Here is a 23,042-nt window from a genome sequence, read left to right as displayed (position 1 = left end):
GTCACTTTTCTCAGGTATAAGTAGAAGGCCACCTGGATCGTTATCACTGAAAGGACACAAACTCACACCTGTTTGTAGGAAGAGGCTTTTCCTGGTCAGGTTCCAATAAAGAACACAGAGAGATGTCAGCGTCAGTTCTATGAAATAGAGGGGACTGGGTCAGGAAGAGAAATGGTAGTTACAACTAGGACTATGCCACTGTCTGTCCACATGTCCTTCCAAAAGCACAGGCACATAAATACCTTGATATAAGTGTTAAATATATCTGATATCATGACTCGTAGCTCAACAATCCAGGCTAACAATCCCTGTATCTTCAAATGTTCTTCATGCAACACCTCCAGGACCTATCATCATCTTCCTTAACTGATTCTGAAAGCATTTTATACAAATAGCCCTAAATCTGTCATCCAGACCAGATAGTCCAACTTGTAAGCAGATGCTCAGTTCCCTCCCTCCTTCAAGAGTCTGTGCCTCCATTAAGGAACTCTACAGTCCCATCTGCTTTTCTGATGGGACTGTAAGTCTCCATATACTCTCTTCCTGGAATGTTTCTTTCTATACATTACTACTCTGCATTTTCAGTTGTTGTAATGGAAGACTGAGGACCCCAAACTCTTTTGGTTTTAGTTTTTGTCTTTGATATTTAATTAGAGACTGAAGGTCTGAAGAAGTTTTCACTGGGTTCAATACTGCCTTGTCTTATAAGGGCCTTGGATTAAAGTCTTGAGAAGAGTATCAGTCTATCACTATTTTAGTCATTCTCATGCCTAGTAGGAACTCGAGAATCTCTCTAAATTCTGGGTAGGAGAAGCACTACTCCGAAAGCACAGAAGGAAGGACTAGTTAAAGAAAAATAACTACAGATGTTAGAATTATTCAATAATCGAGGAGAATGGAACTTACCTAAAATATGTGCACAGTGAATGGAATGTGAGCTACAGGGACTGCTTATGATGTTGCTCAGTGATATTCTTCTAGAAAGCCAGGAAAAGGACATTTAGAAAATTTACTTCATGACACTCCACAGACATATGGTACCATGAAATAACATCACATACTTGTCCCAAGTATGAGGAGAGCAGATTTGGCAGACCACTTTGTGGCAGTGAACTAAACCCCTGCCCAGTATCAGGAGAGGGAAGAACCTACTACTTAAACAAAAGGTGGCAGATAAGTTTAGTTTATGCCCAAGGTAATATCTGCAAGTTTTCCTTCTGGAAGGTTTGACCCAATAGTTGAAGAAACTGACTTCTAAAAAATATGCACTATTAGAGGAAGAGACAAAGGCAGGGATAGAGTATGTTTTTTGTGAGCTTTCTGTTGCTTAAACAATGTTAAACCTTTTCCTTTATCTTGTAGATTTACAGACTATGCTTACAATCATAGGAATCAGGCCTCCAGACAGGGTTATTGAGTTATTTTTGAAGAAACTTACTGTTTTAAAATAAATGTAGTGAATAGGTAATGCTGTGCAAGGCATTTGATGGAGGGTTCAAGAAGACCCAACATGAAGGCTGGGAAGGTGGCTCAGTGGTAGTAGAGTGCTTCCCTTGTATGCATGAGGCCCTGGGTTCAATTCCTCAGCACCAATACACAGAAAAAGCTGGAAATGGATGTGGCTCAAGTGGTAGAGCACTAGCCTTGAGCTGAAGAGCTGAGGGACAGTACCTAGGCCCAGAGTTCAGGCCCCACAACCAACAAAAAAAAAAAAAAAAAGAAGACCCAACATGACAGAGACAGTAAGGGAGACAGGGGCAGGGGTCACATGAACATAAGGATGCTGGACAAAGAATGGCTTAGTCAGGTAAAATATTAGTGAAGTTCAATTCATTAGCATAAGAAGGAAAACAAAAACCCTCACCACTGCTTTCTGAAGGGATGATAAAAACAAATGACATAGGGTTGATCTAATAATAGGCACTAGTGTTATTCAAGAAGCCATGTGCCCTCTACTTTTTTGTGTAGGATGAAGTAAAAATTAGTTAATCAGCTACCTGGTGAATACAAAGAATTGGGACAATATTCCATTTGCTAACAGAGTACTTGTAAATACTTAAAGCACCCTTTTACTCCAGTACTTAGTCTGAGTAACATGATAGTATCTAAAAACTGAGCAATACAAAAAAACTGGAGAAACAAAACTTAGTAATATTGTTTTACAGGTATATTTTGAAGTATTGATGAATAAAATGGTCATATACTTTCTCTAAAATAATACTGGGAAGGAGGAAGAAGAGTAGGTGAGGTGTATTATAAATGAAACAAGATAAGCTTATCATCATTGAAGGCAAGTAATGAGTACACTTGGGGGTGAGACAACTATCAACTTTTTTTTTTTGGCGGTCATGGGGTCTGAACTCTGGGCCTGGGTGCTGTCCCTCAGCTCTTCAACTCAAGACTAGCACTCTGCCACTTGAGCCACAGTGCCACTTCTGGCTTTTTCTGCTTATGAGGTGCTGAGGAATTGAAACCAGGGCTTCATGCATGCAAGGAAAGCACTCTACCACTGAGCCACCTTCCCAGCCCTCCTCCTCTTTCTTTTTTGTCTGTCATGGGGCTTGAACTCTGGGCCTGGGCACTGTCCCTCTGCTCTTCATCTAAAGGCTAGTGCTCTACCACTTGAGCCACCGTGCCACTTCCAGTTTTGTGGTGGTTTATTGGAGATAAAAGTCTCATGGCCTTTCCTGCCTGGGCTGGCTTTGAACTGCGATTCTCAGATCTCAACCTCCTCAGTAGCTAGGATTACAGGAGTGAGCCGCCAGCGCCTGGCCAACTTTACGTCTGCATTTGTTTAAAATTTTCTCATAATTTGTTTGTAAGCAAGTCATAAAGCTGGAGACTAAACTGTGACTTGTGAGACAAAAGCTTATACAATACAGATTGGAAATGAGCACAGGGTCATGTCCTTTGATAGCTATTTTGCACAAAGGTTTTAGAAATCTATCAACAAACATTTGGGAAACTCAAATTGAAATATTCAGAACAAATAAAAAGTAACAAATCTCATCGTAATCGACTTCAGCGAAAGAATCCACACTTTCAGTAAATAATTACCATCACAGTGAAGAGATGGTTCCAACAGGTCTGTCGATCGGGAAAGAATATGGAGAGACATGGAGTGAACCAATGCAGCAGTGGTAAACAGTAGAAACCATGTTGAAAATGAACTATACATACAGCTTTTGGGTGGGTACAGAAGGGAAAAACTATGAGAGAACAAAGGACTGTCCAGGAAGAAATGTACTATTATCCATCTTATGAAACAGTACTCCCACCTGTACACCACCTTTATAATAACAACAAAAATGTTTTTAAAGTTTTAGATTTAGGTTTCATATTTAGGTCATAATCAATTTGAGCTATGAGTTATGAAGTATATAAGATCTGGGTCTAGATTTTCTTTTTTTTTTTTAATCTTTTGCATATGATTGCCCAGTTGACATTTATTTTATACTGTCTCTTTTTTTCCAATACATTATCTTTGCTCTTTTCTCAAGAAAGAAACACCTCAATCTTTTTCTTCTAATTTTTATATTTTATAGTCTCATCTTTTGCCCAAGTTAGCCAATACCAAAATTCACTTATTTGCATATCCCGCACAGCTAGGATGACAGGTATGCACTATGGTGCCCAGATTTTTTTTTTAATTTACTTTTATTGGCAAGGTAATATACAGAGGGGTTGCAGATATATAGATATATATGGTAATGAGTACATTTTTGTTGAACATTTTTACCCCCTCCCTCATTTTTCTCCCACTTTCCCTTGGCCCCTAGAATTCCCCGGACCAAGTCTAAAAGTTCATTTCCAGCATACTGTCTTTTTATATATATATATATATATATATATATATATATATATATATATATATATAAAGATACTGTACAGAGGGGTTACAGTAACATGAGAAAAGTAATGATTACCATTCCTATTGAATTGTTATCCCCTCCTTTGATTTTCCCCTACCATTCACCCACTCCCCTGCATGGGGTTGTAAAGTTCATCTTGTACATTTCATTGTTACAATTGGTCAACCTGTATCTCTATTTAAGGATTTTGTTTTTTCCCTTCGCCTTCCCAAATTAGAAAAATGTATATATAGGATGCTTTTTATTGCTCAAGATGAAATCTTGTCAACTTTATTTTGCCTAGGCTGATCTTCATCTGTGATCCTCCCAATCTCAGCCTTCCCAAGTTTCTAACATTGTAGGCATGAGCCACTGTGACTATTTAAAAGCCCAATTTTTGTGCAAATTGCTTTTTATGTAAAAGTTCCTTCGTTAACGGCTTTTCCAAATCTAGTATTTTACTGCATAAAAAGCCTTGAAGATAGTTCTTAATTCTCTTATTGAAGTCTCAGCCTCAGATTGATACTTGAAGTTAAAAAAAATTAAGTGGCCAGATAGCTCTTTGACAGTCTCTTTCACTGCCAGGCAAACACATCTCTTGCACATATGCCTGTGTACTTGCTTCTCAGCCTAAGATGAACTCCTCCACACATCTCAACCAAGTCAAGGATGATGGCTTAACTTCTAGCCCTTTACTTCACACCATCTTTCCTAGTGCATTCAAGGCTGTTTTGAATCTTCTTCCTGTGGGTTCCAACTGCCCCTGAATATCCCTTTATCACAGCCATATTATATCTGTCTCTCCCACTACATTCTCAAGGGACTCCTTGAGAATTATTCCACCTCTGAGGTTCTGTTTTGGCTTAGGGCTGGCCTACAATTAGCACAGAGTATACACAATAAGAAGAGGGTAGGAGTAGAACATGCGAGTGTTGTGCTCACTAATGCTTACTTTGGCAACTCGGCACTGCTGCAGTTTGACATCTGTTTCATCCCACTCTTCTTCTAGCTCAAACCAGCCAATAGGATCATCTTCTCCAAGGTCTTCAGATGAACAGTAAACCCTGTGTACAGAATGACAATCAAAACAATTTCCTGTTCCTAAGCTTCTCCAGAATCCAGCAAGTAAAGCCACATTTATATAGGAGTTACCTCATATACAAAGCATGTCAATTAAAAGTGGGACCAGGAATAGCACCCACTACCCACTGGGAACACATGAGGTAGTAGCAATTTGTAGCAATCTCATCTATAAAATGAAAGTTAAGAAGAAATTTGCTCTCTATACAGTGGCTTATCTATCTGAAGAACCAGACTTAATGAGACTCTCATGAGAGAGGCAAAATGACCACTATATCTCAAAAGAGCTATGGAAAGGGAGGCCCAGTTTCTTTGACTCATTTTCCACACATCTGTCTGACTAATGTGTGACCAGTGTGGGGTCTGGGCACTCACAAACAGCTGAACGCAGAAGTCTGGGGGTTTTCAGACCCTGGAATTCCAATAAAGGAAATCACTGTTCATAGGCCTTCATGTTATTTTTAGTTCTTAAGAAGTCCTTCTAAGCCAGGCACTGGTGGCTTACACCTATAATCCTTGGAGGCTGTGATTTGAGGACTGCAATTCAAAGCCAGTCCAAGCAGGAAAGTTCATGAGATTCCTATCTCCAATTAACCACCAAAAAGCTGGAAAGAGAGCTGTAGCTCAAGTGGTAGGTTAGTAACTTTGAGCAAAACCAGCTCCAAGACAGTGCCCAGATGTTACGTTCATTGAGTTCAAGCTCTAGGACCAGCACCTCCCCCCCCAAAAAAAAAGTCCTTCTAGAAAAGTTTTCTACAATGGTGGGCCACTTTTTTGTCAGTCATGGGGCTTAAACTCTGGGCCTGAACACTGTCCTTCAGCTCTTCAGCTCAAGGTTAGCACTCTACCACTTGAGCCACTGGGCCACTTCTGTTTTTCTGAGTGGTTTATTGGAGATAAGAGTCTCATGGACTTTCCTGACTGGGCTGGCTTGGAACTGTGATCCTCAGATCTCAGCTTCTTGAGTAGCTAGTAATACAGACCTGAGCCACCGATGCAAAGTAGGTAGGTAGGGGCTGGGAAGGTGGCTCAGTGGTAGAATGCTTGCCTTGCATGCATGAGGCCATGAGTTCGATTCCTTACCACCACATAAGCAGAAAAAGCCAGAAGTGGTGCTGTGACTCAAGTGGTAGAGTGCTAGCCTTTTGCTGAAGAGATCAGGGATAGTGCACAGGCCCAGAGTTCAGGCCCCACAACTGACAGAAATTAAAAAAAAGCAGATTTATGTATCATATTGAACTAATGATTTATATAATGACATATATAAAAATGTAAGCCATCAGGCCAAGGAATGAATAAAGGCACTTTTTGTTACAGAATAGATTGCATGCACAATATTAGGGAAATGATAAAAAGTTGCTGCCATTTACTTAATATCAGTAAAATAACAGGAATAACGTAAAACACAGAGAATCTCCCTGGTGAGGCTGACATTTGTGTATAGTCTTAGATATTCTGAATGTGCATATCTGAGAACTGATGTGTGAAGCAAGGCTGGACAGAAAGTTCATAAGACTCTCATCTCCAGTTAACCAGCAATAATCCAGAAACGGAACTGTGGCTCAAGTAGTAGAATGCCAGCTTTGAGTGCAAAATGTCAAAGGAGAGTGCAAGTCCCTTAATGCAAATGCCAGAAATGGCATAAAGAATAAAAAGCAAAACATAAAACACATGGAAACACAAAAAGACAAAAGTTATGCAAATTTAAATGCTACATTGAGAGATGGATCACACCAAATACAAGAAATGACATTTAGACATTTTCACTCAGTTGAAAAATAAACCAGGATAAGGTGGAATATATACACAATGGAATTTTACTTATCTATTAGAAAGGATGATATTGCATCATTTTAAGGAAATGGTAGGACCTGGTGAAAACTAGATTAAGCCAAGAGAAACTAAGAATGTGTGTTTTCTTTCACCTGAGGAAGACAGCATTAATCTATAAATATACAATAGACAATTGGGTAAACTTGGTGTACATAATTTTAAGAAGTGAAATATGATAGACTCATATTAGAAATTAAATGATATAATTTATTAGAAAAACTAACTTATAGTCCAATAAAATAAACACCTGGAATCGAGTAATCATATGTGGAAGTGAAATCAAGAGCAGAAAGGCAAACTAATGAAAACATAAAAGGTGTAGAAATAGGGGCTGGGAAGGTGGTTCAGTGGTGGAGTACTTGCCTTGCATTCATGAAGCCCTGGGTTCAATTCCTTAGCACCACATAAGCAGAAAAAAAAAGAAAGTGGTGCTGTGGCTCAAGAGGTAGAGCAGGTGCCTTGAGCTGAAGAGCTGAGGGACAGCACCTAGGCCCAGAATTCAGGCCCATAAATAACAAAAATGTGAAGAAATAGGTATGAAATCAAATTTCCAATTAAAATTAATGATTTTAAATATGCATTTAATTTTACATGTATTTATTGTTTATAACTCTAATCTTTTGGTACCTCTTGCCTTTTGTGCTTTTAGGTTATCTTAAAATCTCTTTGTTGTGTGGACAATGCATGGACCATGATAGTCCTACCTATGCCTCTTGTGTTGCTGAGATTAATGGCATGAGTCACCATGCTTCACTGATTTGTGCAGATTGGGACTTGTAAACTTTTGTCCAGATTATGTCCAAAGTGTGATACTCTTGATCTCTGATTTCTGATAGTGATCATAGATGTGAGCTGGTACATAAGGCCATTCATAATCCTTTATCCCACTTGGAAGACATGAAGTTTAATTTTCCAAATGACATACAAGATGACAAACAGAAAAATAATCCCTTAATTCGGGTAAAGATGAGTTACTAATGTGAAACAAAAATACTTTCTAAAATATCTGACTAGTGTAATTATATTTTCAATCTTACCCTATATTTTAACATAAAAACTATTTTAATATTTATGCCAGTGATTAAACTCAAATTGCAGGCATGCAACTGTGGTTTGCACCTGTAATCCGAGTTACTTGGGGTGCAGAGACGCCAGGATCATGGTTCAAAGCCAGCATGGGCAGGAAAGTCTGTGTGACTCTTATCTCCAAAATTAATCACAGAAAAATACCTGAAGTGTCACTGTGGATCAAGTGTCAAGCCAAAACAGCCTAGAGACATTGACTAGACCCAGAGTTCAAGCCCCAAGACTGGCAAAAAGAGACTATTATTGCTTTAATCATTCATTTGGATCACCTATAGAGAGGGCAGGCTATTGAAGGTCACATCATTAACTGAAGAAGTAGAATTTGAGAGGATCACAATTCAGAATCAGTCTGGGAAGGGAGGTAAAAAGATTTCCATATCTCCCTAAAGCCAGGCAGGTTGGAATGCATTCGTGATCCCAGCTACTTGGCTGACCAAGGTAAGAATGAGCTTAGCCTAGTCTCTGTTTTGCCATCAACAAAACTGATAATGTATGTGAAAGACCCCAGACTCACTGGGATACTTTCTTCAACGGGAGGGCACCCCAAGAACCAAGACTCCAAGCCAGCAGCTGCAATAAGCAAGAGGAGTTTATTTGGCGTTTGCGCAAACGGGCTCTCTGTCCAGGGCAGACAGGAAGCCCAGTCCAGCGGTTACAGGCACTTTTAAAGACAAAGACCACAGGATTAGCATATAACACCAGGTGTCCCTGGGATTGGCCCGTTTAAAAGGTTACTATGTACTTTAGCAATTATTTTTTTACTACCCAGGGAAGTTTATAACACTCTTTGCACTAAGACAATTAGTGCAGACAGAGGTAGTCACTCTGGGAGATAAAGGTTAGGAGATTTACAGTGTTACAGGTTTGTGATTGATTAACAATTTGGCCTAGTCTGCAGAGCCCACCAGATGGCCCTTATCTTGAGCCCCCTAAACTGGGAATTTCTGCACAGGAATGTGGAGGAACATACTCTTTGTTCCTTATCTTGGGTCCCATTTGGCCACCTGGGGAATTTACTTGTTAGTTCTTTATTTACGACTACAGAGCTTGTCCCAGGGCTGACATCTAGGCTCCCAAACTTTTTTATTTATTTCCAGGGAGGGGAAGGGTCAGTGCTAGCACAAGCAAGTTTACAGAAGCAAAACTAGCAGTTAGCAATTGTAAAATGTAACTCTAATTTTTAATCTTTCAGTATGAGCAAAGTCAGTAAATGAAAAAGATTGTTGATGTGTCCTTATTTGTAGAATGCCTGTCTAACAAACAAAATATCTAAATTAAAATTAAAAGAGAAAGAAAGAGAGAGAGAGAGAAAGAGAGAGAGAGAAAGAAAGAAAGAAAGAAAGAAAGAAAGAAAGAAAGAAAGAAAGAAAGAAAGAAAGAAAGAAAGAAAGAAAGAAAGAAAGGAAGGAAGGAAAGAAGGAAGGAAGGAAGGAAAAGAAAGAAAGGAAGAAGGAAGGAAGGAAGGAAGTAATGGAGATAAGGAAGGAGGGAAGGAGGATAGGAACAAAGGAAAGAAGGAAGGAGGGAAGAAAGGAAGGAAGAAGGGAGAAAGAGAAAGAGAGTGGTAAAAAGAAATATAAAAAACATATAGTCAGCATGTGATAGATGTTAATAGTGACACTATACCATGTTAGATATAATTGTCATCATTGATTTCTAGGAGCAGCCTAGATAAAACAAGAGCAGATTTCAGCCAAGGATACATATATGTGTTCACCACCAACGAACTGTTATTGATGCCTCCTCCTGGACCAGAAGACATCTAAATAAATAAAAATAAAGCCTAAATAAACCAATAACATACATATACAGAACTTTGATAAAACACAGGTCTGGCTTAAAGTGTTGGACCAACAGGATTGCATATCTAGGAGGTATGGTAAAGTGTGTGGGAGACAGTCATTCTGATGATCTTGCAATGATGAAACTGCCTAACCACACAGCTCCTGGGCATATCACTGCTGAAACAAATATTCAGTCAGAGATTAACAAAAGTAAGATTTACAATGAAACAGACATTTTGACCAAAGGTATTTTTACCTGATTCATTGTATTTCTTACAATCTCCAGTTATATATCACACATACAAAGTTCCTGATTCCCTTCTGCTTCATTATTGTCTTTCCTTGTTTTGGTTTTGTTTTCAGAAATACACAGGTCATATCGTATATTTTTGTCTTCTAGCCTTCAGAAAGTCTATAGTTAAATATCCTTAAGTTCCTTTTGTTAGAAAATGAAAGGCACATTGGGTGGTTCTTCACCTGTTATTATATAACTATATAATTATATAATTATACTTTTTTATTTCTAACATTTTACCTGTATAATCCCAATTCATTTTTTTCCCAAAGGGAACCTTAGTGGAAGGAAGAATCTGAAAGTTCATTCTGGTATTTAGAGAAGTTCTGTTATTAAAACTCCAGTACATAGTATGGAAAGGAACTCTGAAATTATTCATTAGACAGATGAGTTGAAAGTCAGATTTTGTACACTAATACTCTTTCCTCAACCAAAATAACTAATATTCTTAAAGTTAATGGGCACAAATGTGCATAAATTTTCTAGAAATAAAATGATCACTTATGAAACATTACTAATACTTGCAAAGAAAGCTTTACAATAAAAGGTAATTCCTTCACACAATATGGATCTGTCTGGTACCATAACACCAAACTAGACTAAGGCATCTAATAGCTATCACACTTGGATGTTCCCTTTTTGTAAAACTGTTTTATCGTGTTGAGTAATATGAATTGTATACCAACTTAAAATCACATTTGGAATAAAACAGTTACTAGATAAGACCTTCGTGTTTGAGGTGGTGTGGGGTTTCCAGTCAACCTCTCGAGTTTTCCAGGAAGGAGCTTGCTTTGCCACAGCCTCTGTGGTGGAGCAGGGCAGGGTTTTGAGAATGGAGGCCAGTCTGGGTAGGGCTTTGAGACATTTGGGAGGGGGTAGGAAGTATTGGATTTGTAGGGGCGGGGTTTCCAGTGGAACAGGACAAGGCTTTAGGAAGGAGGCTCAGAGATAGCCCCATGTTCAGTAGAAAATGGCAGGGTTACCGGGGAAGATGTTGTTTGCAGGCCTGACTAAGAGAAGAATGGGGCTGCAAGCGAGGAGATATAATGACCTGTGAGCGAGAAAATACACATAAGCACAGTTAAAGATGTCAAAGGTGTTTTACTAATGTGTCTGCAACCCTGTCCTAGGTTACTAGAATTAGGAGCAACTGCAACCTCCAGGGGGCAAGTTGTTTTCCTTTTTCCTCCTCCTTGCAAGCCTTGCCTCTCCACTCTCCATTGGCCTCTTTGCAAGCCTCTCTGCCTCTCCACCTCTTCACAAGCCTCTGTGCTCTCTGTAGTCCTCTCCACATTTCACAGGACTTTCAGCTCTCTGCAGGCCTCCCTGCTCCTCACAGTCCTCTCAGCTCTGTGCAGTCCTCTCAGCTGGCTAGGGCTTCCCCAGGTCTCCCTGCCTGCCCAGACTTCTCCAGCCTTCTCTGACAGCCTGGGATTTCCCAGACCTCTCCTTGATCCAGCTTCCTCGGGCCATCCCAGATTCTCCTCAAGCCTGAGGAGAGCCGGGCACTCCTCTGCTCCAGGAGCCATGTCTCTTGTCATGTGTCTCTTGCGGCATCTCCTTCTTTCCATCCCTTCCCCAGAAACCCCTCTTGCTATATCTGGTGGCCTGTCCCCCAAGCCACCCTTTGACCCCTCTTCCCCAAGTGGCCTGGCATGCATGAAGATGGAATCAGCATGGGGCAGGACTTCCCGGCCCCTCAAGCTCTCACAGAGTTTACTTAGAGGAGGGGTTACTGGTGGAGCGCTGTGGGCCTCCATGGGTGAGGTAGAATTGGATTTCCCGTGAAGCAGGGTGGGAAATTTGAGGGAAGAGGCTGGTGGAAGGCAGGCTTTCTGGTGGAGGAAGGCTGGGCTGATGGGGAGAGGTTTATTGAGGGGTGTGGCTTTGAGAGGGAAGGGCAGTGTTATGAAGGAGTGGGCTAGTAAAGGACAGCATTTCTGGTGGAAAACCCCATACTTTCTGGCATGTGGTAAGATGGAAGGATTTCTGGCAGAGCAGGAGGGGGCAGCAATGGACGAATGAGCCTTGTCATGACAGGGCTTTGAGGATCCAAAGGACTAGTTAGGGTGGGGTTTTCGGTGAAGCCAGCCAACACTTGGAGAGATGGAGTAAGATTGAGTGGGGACTTCAGTGTTAGGAGGCAGGATATCTAAGGAGCAAGCCTACTGTGGGCAGGGTTTCCAGTAGGGCAAGGCAAACCTTCAAAGAAGAGAATAGGGATGGACAGGTGCTTCCAGTCGAGCCTGGTAAGCATTCCAGAAGGAGGCCAACTGGTGGAATGGTTTCCAGTGGAACAATGTGGCCTTCCAGAATGAGCAAGGATGGTGGGATTTTCTGGTGGAGAAGGGCAGGGCTTGGAGCCATGAGGCTAGTTGGAGGTGGGGCTTTCAGAAGGTGGTAAGGCTACAAGGGTTTAGGATAATTATATGCAGGGTATCCTGTGGAGTAGAGTGTGGATTCCACAGAGAACCCCAACTAGGGGTTGGATGAGGAGCTCAGCTGAGGGTTGGATTATTGGGGGAGAAAGGCAGGACTTACAGAGAATAGATGGGGAGGTAGGGAAGTACCTGGTGAAGTGCTTTCCAAGGATGAGGTGGGCTGTGCCAGTAGCTTCCAGTGAAACAAGGCAGGGCTTCAAGGGCAAATATAGGGTGGCGGATGGATTGTGATGTAGCAGGACAGGGCTTCATGGGAGGAGTGTAGTTCAGGGAAGGGCTTTGAAAGGGTTGTCTGGGCTGTAGGAGTAGATTAGTTATGGGGTGGGGGGAGGGCAAAGGGGAGAAATGTTCCCTGGAGCCTCTAAGGAGCTTGAGGGAGAAGGCTGGTTGAGAGTAGGGTGAAAGGGAAGGGTGGGGTTGGAGGGACTAGGTTAGTTAGGGGCAGGGCATCCAGAGATAAGGGTGGGGTCTGGGTGGAACAAGTTGGGTATTGAGGGAGGCGATATGTTTCTTTGGGGCAGAGAAGAGAGTAGATGGAGTGGAAGAGGGATTTCCAAGTAGCAGAGCAGGGACTTGAGGAAGGAGGCTGGTTGCAAACAGGGCTTTGAAAGTTTATAGCAGGGCTACTAGGGTGTAGGTTAATTGGGGGTGGGATTTCAGGTGCAGCAGGACAGGGTTTCGAAAGAGGGGCTGAAAATGTGGTATATATACACAATGGAATATTATGCCTCCATCAGAAAGAATGACATTTCCCCATTTGTTAGGAAATGGAAAGGCTTGGAAAAAATTATATTAAGTGAAGTAAGCCAGGCCCAAAGAAGCATAGGTCCCATGGTTTCCCTTATTTGCAATATATAGTATAGGTATGAGTCAAGCGGAAAAGGTCAGATAATGTGATGTTAGGAAAATGAACCCTTAAATATGTATTTTAATGTTTTCGTTTCTTTCATGCATGTGTTTCTAACGCATTTATAAGATTATTTCTTTGTTGCTGTGTATGTCCCTCCCCCACAGTGTAACCCCCGCTTTCACTATATTTGATGTCAGTATAACATGTGGAGGAGATGGGGGCAAACAAGTCGTTTAAGGATTCAGGTGGACCTGTTGCAACAATGAGAAGTACAAAATGTCATGTCAAAACCAGCTTTACAATGTCGGTGTGTGGGGGAGGGGGGTACAATTGGGTGGGGGGAGGGGGAGGCTGGGAAGGGAGGTGAAGGGTAAACAAAGGAGGAGGCTGCAATGCTTGGTAAGAAATGTATGCATTATCCTGCCCATGTAATTGTAGCCCCTCTGTACAGTATGTTCTCAAATAAAATAAAATAATATTAAAAAAAAAAAAAAAAGAAAGAGGGGCTGACTGGAAGTGGGTCAAGTTGAACTTGTGAGAGGGGATAGGATAGAGGCAGGACTTCGAGTGGGAAGGGAGGGGCTATAAAAAAAAAGCAACTACTAATAAAAATAATGCAAGAATACCATTTTCAGCCAGTGTAGAATTAATTATATTTCTGTATATATGAGAGAGATATTGGATAAACTAACCAAATAATAATTTCTTCCTATTGAAATTTTTCTTTATTCTAATTGACTGAGAATAAAACAACAGGCCACGTCAGGCTCATAGGCACACATAGACTGACACATGAAGCACTGGATTTGATTACCCAGCAACTACTTTAAGGAACACAAAAATTTTAAACTCTCTCCGTTGGTCATAATGGACACTCTGTTGACTGAAAATTGTGAATAAATAGAAAATTTTCTTGAACTTTTTGGAAATATTAATCTAAACTAAGCAATAGCAATGCTTTAACTTTATACTTCTATATTGGAACCTATACTAAAACAAAATAAATAGGAAAATATATTAAATTATACACAGAATGTTCATTCTTGCAGCATCAATTTTAATCTAAAATAACTTTAAACCAGAAAATTGTTTGCCATATACTGAGATTGCAGTATGGTTTCCTTTTCAGTGATCAAAATGATGATTTAAGCAATATGCCTTTATCATTGGATGCATTGATGGTTAAAAGATAGCCAAGAATGTGAAGTACCCTAAAACAATATCCTGAAGAAACTCACAGGGTACTGTGAATTGATGTTGGAATAAAATTAATTACTGCTTACAGTAGGAATTAATATTAAGTAGGCACAGAAATATTTTCTACAAGAAACGGCTACATTGAAAAATAAACAATGAAAAGGAAGGAGGCAGTCAGACCATGAAGTTAACATTACCTAATGAATACCATTTATTGAGGCTTGTTTGCAATCTGCTTGCCCTAAGTTCTTCCCTGAAGCCAAATAACAAGAAAAAAGCCATGGAAATACAGTAATCATTTTCAAGGCATTATTAGACTTTAGAGAGTGAATTCAATTAATATATTGCTAGAAAGTAAAGACAGATGTCCAAGATAAACAGCGAAGAAAATATTCCCAATCTATGGCTCTCTGCTGTGAGAGGGGTGCAGGCCAAGGCGTGAATGGACTGAAGTACAGGAGTGCATATTAGTAGTTCCCAAGTTGCAATGATGAATGTAACACGGGAGAATATCAACATAACTGTCACATGACTTTATCACTGGAGAGTACAGAGAAGTACAGTGAAAATCCCAGGAGAATTATAAAGTACAATCTTACATATTTGTCAGAACAGTAAATTCAAATGTTTTCAGAAAAGTGTCTGGCATTGTGTTCTAAAACACATGAAAAGACTACAGGAAACTACCGGGCACTCACATGATGCCAAGAAATGATTAACTTATAATTTACAAGACATTGAATAATCATAAAAGTCTTGTTTCAGTAGTGCAAAATTAAGCCTTAGTACACTCTGTTCTGAAACAACACACTATAAAATCAAATCAAGAAGAATCAAATTATATATGTGACTCAACTGTTTCCAACAATAGAATTCAAAAATTCAAATTACATACTGTATCTGTAAACTGATAAAAATCATACAGGATGTCAAACATAATTAATCTTTCAACACTGCACATTTTATGTGAATAGTCCTGATGATAAATGATTTATTTTCCTTACAGATTTTGGATGAACACAACAACAGCAATACAAAACCAAAAATCACTTGGCAATAGATCTGGATGCCAGTGGCTCATCCCTATTCCTAAAAGGCCAGGAGGTTGAGATTGGAGGATCATGGCTCACAGCTTGCTGGGGTAGCCAAATCCATGAGACATTGATGTTCCATTGATCAGTCAAAGGCCTAGTGGAACATTGGCTCACGTGGTAAAGCATCAGGCATGAGTGTGAACACCAAGGGTTCAAGGGCTCAAAGTCAAATCTCATTACTACACCCCACACACACAGTCACAACCTACACACAAACACACACACACAAAGGGGAAGATATAGGAACAGGGAGAGAAAAGGAATCTTAAGAGTTTAAAAAGTGAAGCCTATCCTAGAAAAAAAAAATCTTTTCCAAAAATATACAACTGTAAGAGTACTTGTAAGGGATTCTAGAGCTGAGCTGTGAGATCTGGAAAGAGATAAAACATTAGAAAGCCATCTTAAACAAGACTCAAAAGGCTGAGACATGTACCCTGGAAAGGTCAAATCGTCAAGGCAAGATAGAGCTATAAGTTACTACCTTAAGTGTGTTTAAAATACAGCTGTTAGGATACTAAAATAGTAAGATCTTGGAGATGAGATGAGATATTTTATGGCTAAACTATGTATTCCTCCCTTCTGCTCCCTAACAGTAAGAGAGTTAATTGTCACTATGTATACAAAGTATACCTCATGTTAGTGGTTGTAACCACAAGATAGATTGATGACCTAGTTTGTGCAAATACCTTTAGCCACACCCCTATATTAAACTGGATAAAAAGTTTGTTAAGCAGGACCACCAAAAACTGGTGGTGAGCCTTTGGGTCCCCTGGTGTCCCACTTTCCTATTCCTCTCTGTGATTTCTCAGTTCTTTGGCAAGGTACCCCATCATCTGTGATGTTCCAGAGTTGTGGTTATGGACCGACCTGATATTCTGAACTCCTCAATACAAACTGTGGAAACACACTTTATCCAAGAAGATACACAAACATATATGAGCACCTGGCAAGATACCAATCATCAGCAGTAATCCTGTGAGTCATTAGTGAAGAAGTAGAGTTCCATTATGGTGGTCATAATGGCTAAGTGTAAAAAGTATGTAATAAAACCTTTGGAAGGTTCTTTTGCTCTTTTTGCTATATAGTCCCGGTGGCTTGGAACTTTCCAGCCTTGTCTCAGCTACAGAAGTGATGGGATTTTGAATATGTGCTGCCATGCCTGGCATTTAGAAAGTTCACAATAAAGTATTACCAAAGTGCATGAAAACAGTTTTGTAAGTGATGTGTATTTACATCCTCAATTGTAAAAATTAAACAAATATATGCCAAAACATCGCATTATTAACATTATTATATATGCAGTTCATCAGGCATCACTAATACCTCAACAGATCAAATGCAAAGTAAAATTTCTACTTCTTTCTAGGACAAGCAGAAAAGGTCAAAAGCTATGTACATATGACCATATAAGATGATGTTAAATAAATGCTTAAATAGGGATACAGGTAGACCCATTGTAACAATGAGATGTAGACACTACATTGAAAATGAACTTTAAAACTGGCAGGGAGGAGGGAGTAGTTGTGGAGGTGAGAGGGAAGAGATGGTAGGGGAAAAACAAAGGAGGAGGCAACAATGCTCGATAGGAAATGTACTCATTACCTTGTTCATTTAATTGTAACCCCTCTGGACAGTATTTTTACAATAAAAATGTACAAAAATTCTACTTCAAAATCTAACATCTAAGGCAGTGTCTGAAATACAAGAAGATAAAAAATAAATCTAGAGGAGTGATATCTTTAACACTGTGACAATGAGAAGCGAAAGCTGGATTTTAAATCAGGGCTTGACAAGATCAAGTGTCCACTAAATATGTGATCACAGCTGCAGAGTTGACCATGATCACAACAATGGAGGTACAACTGAAAGGCAGCTCAGGCTGTTACAGCATTGTTATGTAGACACAATGGGACCTCTCCAATAATGGAAAAGCACAAAATAGAAGTTAAGTCAGTAAAATACATGGGAGAGTTTACCCACTGAGAAAAATTGCAGTGGGTGATCATTGCTCTTTGGTTGAGTATACAACCCATCTCATTTTACTTTAAGCTAAAGTATATTTCTGATATGAACACAATTATAATATATCAGTGTTTCATGAGTGCTGACTAGTGTAGGTGCATATTACTCTAATATATATAAAAGCTTTAGAGGTATGTGAAGGCTCTACCTTCATAATCCATTCTATGTTGTTAAGTTTGCATGAAGAAATGTTCATAACTAGGAAATTTAGACTCTTTTTGGTCTGATTCAGGCAACTGAAATAAGACATTAGGGTCATCCACTCCAATTATTCAGTTTGTGACCTATGAAATAAATACCATTATTTAAAATGTGTATGTATTTTTGAAAACACATGTAATACCACATGGCAAACATACAAAAGATACAATTTCCCATCTTCTTATAGAAGCTGAAGTGAAAATACTCCTGAAATGCACTCGTTTTTTCAAAGAAATACACAATAATGGCTACACTTTTTAAATTACCTTTTCAAAAGGTAAATATACATACTTGAGAAAAGATTCTGTGCTTTTTATTCAATACTACATTATATCTATATCTATCTATCTATCTATCTATCTATCTATCTATCTATCTATCTAAAGAACTAGGCAGGCAATGCCAACCAAATTTCCCAATTACCTAAGACTGACCAGTTGCAGACCTAGAATTCAAGTCCAGTTTTCCATCATGCTTATCTGGATATTCTGTGAATGTCACATTACCTTTTAAGAGATATGGAGCAGATGAATCCACATTATCTTTCTAATTATAGTTATAATGGCAATAAAATTGCTATAGAATGAAAATATTTTATAAATGAAAAGGGTATTGGGTACAAATTTGTTAATAATCAAAACAAGATTGGTTCATTTTCTAAAGAAATTCCTGAATGGCAATCATTCAAGCTTCCACTGTTTATTCTGCCTGGAGTAAAGACTTTAGGAGAACAATCCCATGCCAATGACACACCAGTGCATATGAAAACATGCTTTTATCATTCAGTATCTTGAATGCAAAAGAAATAATTTTATATATATATATACATATATATAAAATCCAAGAGGAATAATTTTTGTGACTGTTACTTCCTCGTTATACCAAAGAAAATTTATTCCCTTTTCTAAAACATATACGATTTTACTAATATTACTATAATTACTATAAATAATGTAGGAATATATTATAATATCATCAATGTTATATAATGTATAAGTAATATATATAATATATTTATAATAATTGATACTACTATAGTAACTATAATTAATACATGTACAAAACTGAATTTTGTGTTATATAAACTATGAAGGGCATAAGGAATGAGAACTCTAATATGCACCACATGCCTTAGTCACATAATTTATTGTTTTGTATGAGTACTGAGGGTTGAACTAGGACCCAGGTGCTGTCCCCGAACCGTATTGCTCAGGTCTTGTACTCTACCACTTGATCCACACATCAATCTCCTATTATTTTTTTTTTTTTGGAGGCTAATTGGTAGTATGAGACTCACATTTTTTTTCTGTCTGGGCTGGCTTCAAACAGCTATCCTCAGACCTCAGCCTCCTGAGCAGCTGGGAATTCAGACATAAGTCTTGTTACATATTTTTTAATTCCATGCATGGCAAGTTGTATGTCATTATTTTTGTGTGTTCAAATATATTATGGCGTTTCATTTCTAAACCCATTCAGAATAAACAATCATTTATTGGGTAAAACTATATGTTGCAATAGAAATTGTAAATACACTTACTTTACTATCAATTTTCAAAGATAATGTTATAATATTTCTAATTCCTGGACCTAAAAATAAATAAGCATCCCTTCCTTAACTGTCTCATTTTCAACAGTATAAAACCTACTTGATAAACGTCTATCTTCAAGAAAGCAAGGCCCTCTAATCACATATTCACCTTCAAGTTATCCTCCTCATCTCTATATGGCCTTTTACAATGAATTTCCTCTCTAAGATTGGCTACACTTATCTACTAGACTCAACCTACCCCAACAAACTCTTTGTGAAACTTCCTAGATAAGGTTGTTTGCCCCATCCTCATCAGTCATTCTGCAGCCTCAGTGGAGAGTTTGTTCTTCTGCTTTACCTGTAGACTATATCATCCTGTTATATTTCCTAGCAAAGAAATAATAGCTAGCAGGCATGAGCCTTGGTATATTCAGAGGTTCTTTGGTTTTGAATGTTTCCATTTCCATTTCCTTTCCTTCCTTGGTAAGTGAGTTGGAATAACAAAAACAAATCAATTTTGAAAGCAGTGTGTTTTAGTGTAAATGAAAAGATACTGATTTGAAAATACTGTCTGTAAAATGCATGGTTATTTCATTTCCTGTGTATAACTTACAGTATGTTTTGAAATTTGGTATAAATCATTCATCTTCTCAGAGTGAGAAAATGGCATGGCACTTTGTAACTTGTAGTCATTTGTTGCCACTTGTCCTATCCTATTTTCCCTGTACAGAGTTTGTAATAAACTATATGTAATTTATTTATTAATTATTTTTATTTATTGTTGGTTGTGGAGCTTGAACTTGGGGCTTGGGCACTATGCCTGAGCTCTTTGCTCAAGGCTAGCTCTCTACAACTTTTTTTAACTGTATTTTCTTTGTTGGTCATAGGGCTTGAACTCTGGGCCTGGGCACTATCCCTCAGCTCTTGAGCTCAAGGCTAGCACTCTACCACTTGAGCCACAGTGCCACTTCCAGTTCTCTGCTGGTTTATTGGAGGTAAGAGTCTCACTGATTTTCTGCCCAGGCTGGCTTTGAACCACTATCCTCAGATCTCAGACTCCTTATTAGCTAGGATTACAGGTGTGAGCCACCAGCACCCAGCTTTAACTGTATTTTTTCTTTTCTTTTTGGTACTGGAGATCAAACCCAGGACATTGCACTTGCTAGCAAGTGTTTTGCAACAGAGCTACATCCCACCCCTAGATCTCTACAACTTTGAGCCACAGTACCCTTTTCAGTTATTGAGTGTTTATTTGGAGATAAAAATCTCATGGGGACATTTCTGCCTGGGCTGGCTTTGAACTGTGACTCTTAGATTCAGCATCCTGAGTAGTCATGATTTCAGACATGAGCCACTGGTGCTGGCTATATATATAATTTAAATTGTAGTTTTCTTCAAGTCTTTCATCCTACACTGAAGTGTTTTCTTCCAGCCTTTCTAATAAATATGTAATCTATTCAATTTCAAAACTACTGGTATGCCTCACATTTATTCATGGCATTTCTGAAATCCAAGTTCCTCTGGCTGTCAGGTGGATACTTTTGCCTGTACCAGGCAATGTTGTTGAACACATATCATCTGGCTAATTTGAGATCAGAGAATGTGAAGCTACCAGAGTCAGATAAAGAACTTGCAGGACAATTCAAGAAAAAGTCATGTACTGTCTGTATAGGTAAATAGGAAGGATATAGAGAAATTCTTATATTTGAGTGTGTGTGTGTGCACTTTGGTGTTCAATTCTTTATCTGTTACTATACTGTTTTACACATTCATTAGTATAAAAACATAATATTTTCATAAATATATATGTGCAGATCACAGTCTTCAAAATCCAGACAACCACCTCCATGGGCATCGCTTTCATGTGTTGCTCTTTGGGTAATGAGGATGAAACCTGAAATGGTTCTGTGGTAGAGAAATTGCTCTGAGAGATCCATGTGTATTTCCTTCAATATGTTGCATGTTCCAACTCTAAAATAGGAAGTCTGTCATTAGACCTGACAGTGTTATATATTTATAAGGAAAATTATGACAAATGTATAAATGTCAGTACTTTCCTAGCCCTGATTAGGTTCCATACAGTTAGCTGCATTACATCTTGACAGGAAAGTCTGATGAGGTTCATTAACTGACTTTTACCTATATAAGAAGAAATCCTGTAAAAGAAGCCTCTCCTCAATTACAAGAAAAGATAAGTTTGGACGTTTTTGAGTAGAGGAATTTGGCATTTGCCTTGGATCCTTTATTGGTAATGAGTATTTATCACTGTGCTCCAAATTGTCTCCTCCTAGGTTCCCTAAGCAATTACACATAAGCCTCATTCCATAACCAATCTTTAAATCCTTCTTTTATTTTATGATCATTGTTGTTGTTTTGCAGCTCCTGGAGCCTGAACTCAGGGCCTGGGCACTATCCCTGAGCCTCTTTTTGCACAAGGCTAGTGTTCTACCACTTGAGCCACAGCACTACTTCTGGCTTTTTCTGAATGGTTTATTGGAGGTAAGATTCCAGCAGTTTTTTCTGCCTGGGCTGACTTTGAATCACAATGCTCAGATCTCACCCTCCTGAGTAGCTAGGATTACAGTTGTGAACCACTCGTGCCTGGGAAGTCCTTCTCCTTTAGATATTCTAACAGCCTGCTATCCAAGGACACTCTAAGATATTAGATGGACCTGTACCAATAGTTCCTTCACACTCTCAGCTTCTGTTATGTCTATGGGGTGCCTTTTGCATCTTACATTGAATCTATTTCACAATTCTCTTCTTAATCCATGATTCTAGATCTGTGTTACAAATAAATACCTAAAATTAGTGGCTACAAACACTAAATTATTCAACTACTAATTTCAGTTAAATTTTATTGCTATATGATTGATCTTTGGTACAAATCTGAGCTTCTTGTCACCTTCTTGCATCTACCTCTTGGCATGAGCAGAGCCTAGGCCTATTCTAAATCAATTGCAAGAGACTAGCAAAAGAATAGTATTCCTGACTAGGAGTCAGAACAAGTAGTTGAGTGCCTGAAAGAAGCAATGAATTCCCAGTATGGGAAGGAGTGGGAGAAACAACAGCCTAGAAAGCAAACTGGTGGTCACACCCTTTAACCCTTCTCCTTAGGGGAAACTGAACCTCCTGCAAAGTGGCAGTGAGATAATTCACCTAGTGCATTTTCTAATATGAAGGAAGGTGCCATGACTACAACTCACTTGTAGTCAAAAAGAGGGAAATTCTTTGTATCCCCCTCAGGCTCAGGCTCAGTTTAGCTACATCTTAGACTTTGTCTACTCTATTACTACCAGAACATCATGATGAGAAAGAAAGTGTGATCTCCTGACTTCTGACTGGCCCTGTGGGAAATGAACCCACTTTCAGTTTTGAATCTGTTCCTTATGACAAGGCTATGGATGATGGTGGGAAAGCACATTCTCTGAAATGTGCCCTAGTATCAGATCTCTTTAGAGAAAGTCAAGGAATGACAGATTCTCCCTGAGAAAGTAAGTTTGTCCATTCCAAACAGGTCAATTAATACCTGATTCTGAGGCCCAGGTGGAGGTCCTTCACTAGATCCTCTGAGCTGGAGTGGAAGTTAGCTCTGACTTCAAGCCATCTTCACATTTCTTCAGCTGTTTCTCATGAACCAAAAGGTCACAGGAGTTGAATTAAGAAACAAGGAGAAATGAGAGTAGCAGAAGAATTGTCAGCATGGGAGGAATTAGAAACTTTGGTTCAAAAAATTAGAAACTTTGTTTCAAACATGCCAGCCATGGGCTGGGAAGGTGG

At 39.1% G+C, this 23,042-nt stretch overlaps 1 long non-coding RNA gene across 1 annotated transcript in view; it reads left to right on the top strand.

Moving 5' to 3' along the window:
• The window catches only part of LOC138818515 (uncharacterized), a 91,238-nt gene extending 75,797 nt beyond the window's left edge, over positions 1-15,441 (top strand). The window contains exon 3 of the long non-coding RNA XR_011369161.1: positions 15,424-15,441. This is a non-coding gene — a long non-coding RNA (uncharacterized lncRNA). The remainder of the gene's footprint in view (positions 1-15,423) is intronic.
• Positions 15,442-23,042: the final 7,601 nt, after the last annotated feature.

This window comes from Dipodomys merriami, unplaced genomic scaffold (assembly GCF_024711535.1).
Source record: "Dipodomys merriami isolate MVZ:Mamm:240054 unplaced genomic scaffold, mDipMer1.0.p SCAF_770, whole genome shotgun sequence".
Lineage (NCBI taxonomy): Eukaryota > Metazoa > Chordata > Mammalia > Rodentia > Heteromyidae > Dipodomys > Dipodomys merriami.
Note: the sequence above shows the minus strand (reverse complement) of the source record. Positions and strands in the feature narration are given on the sequence as shown.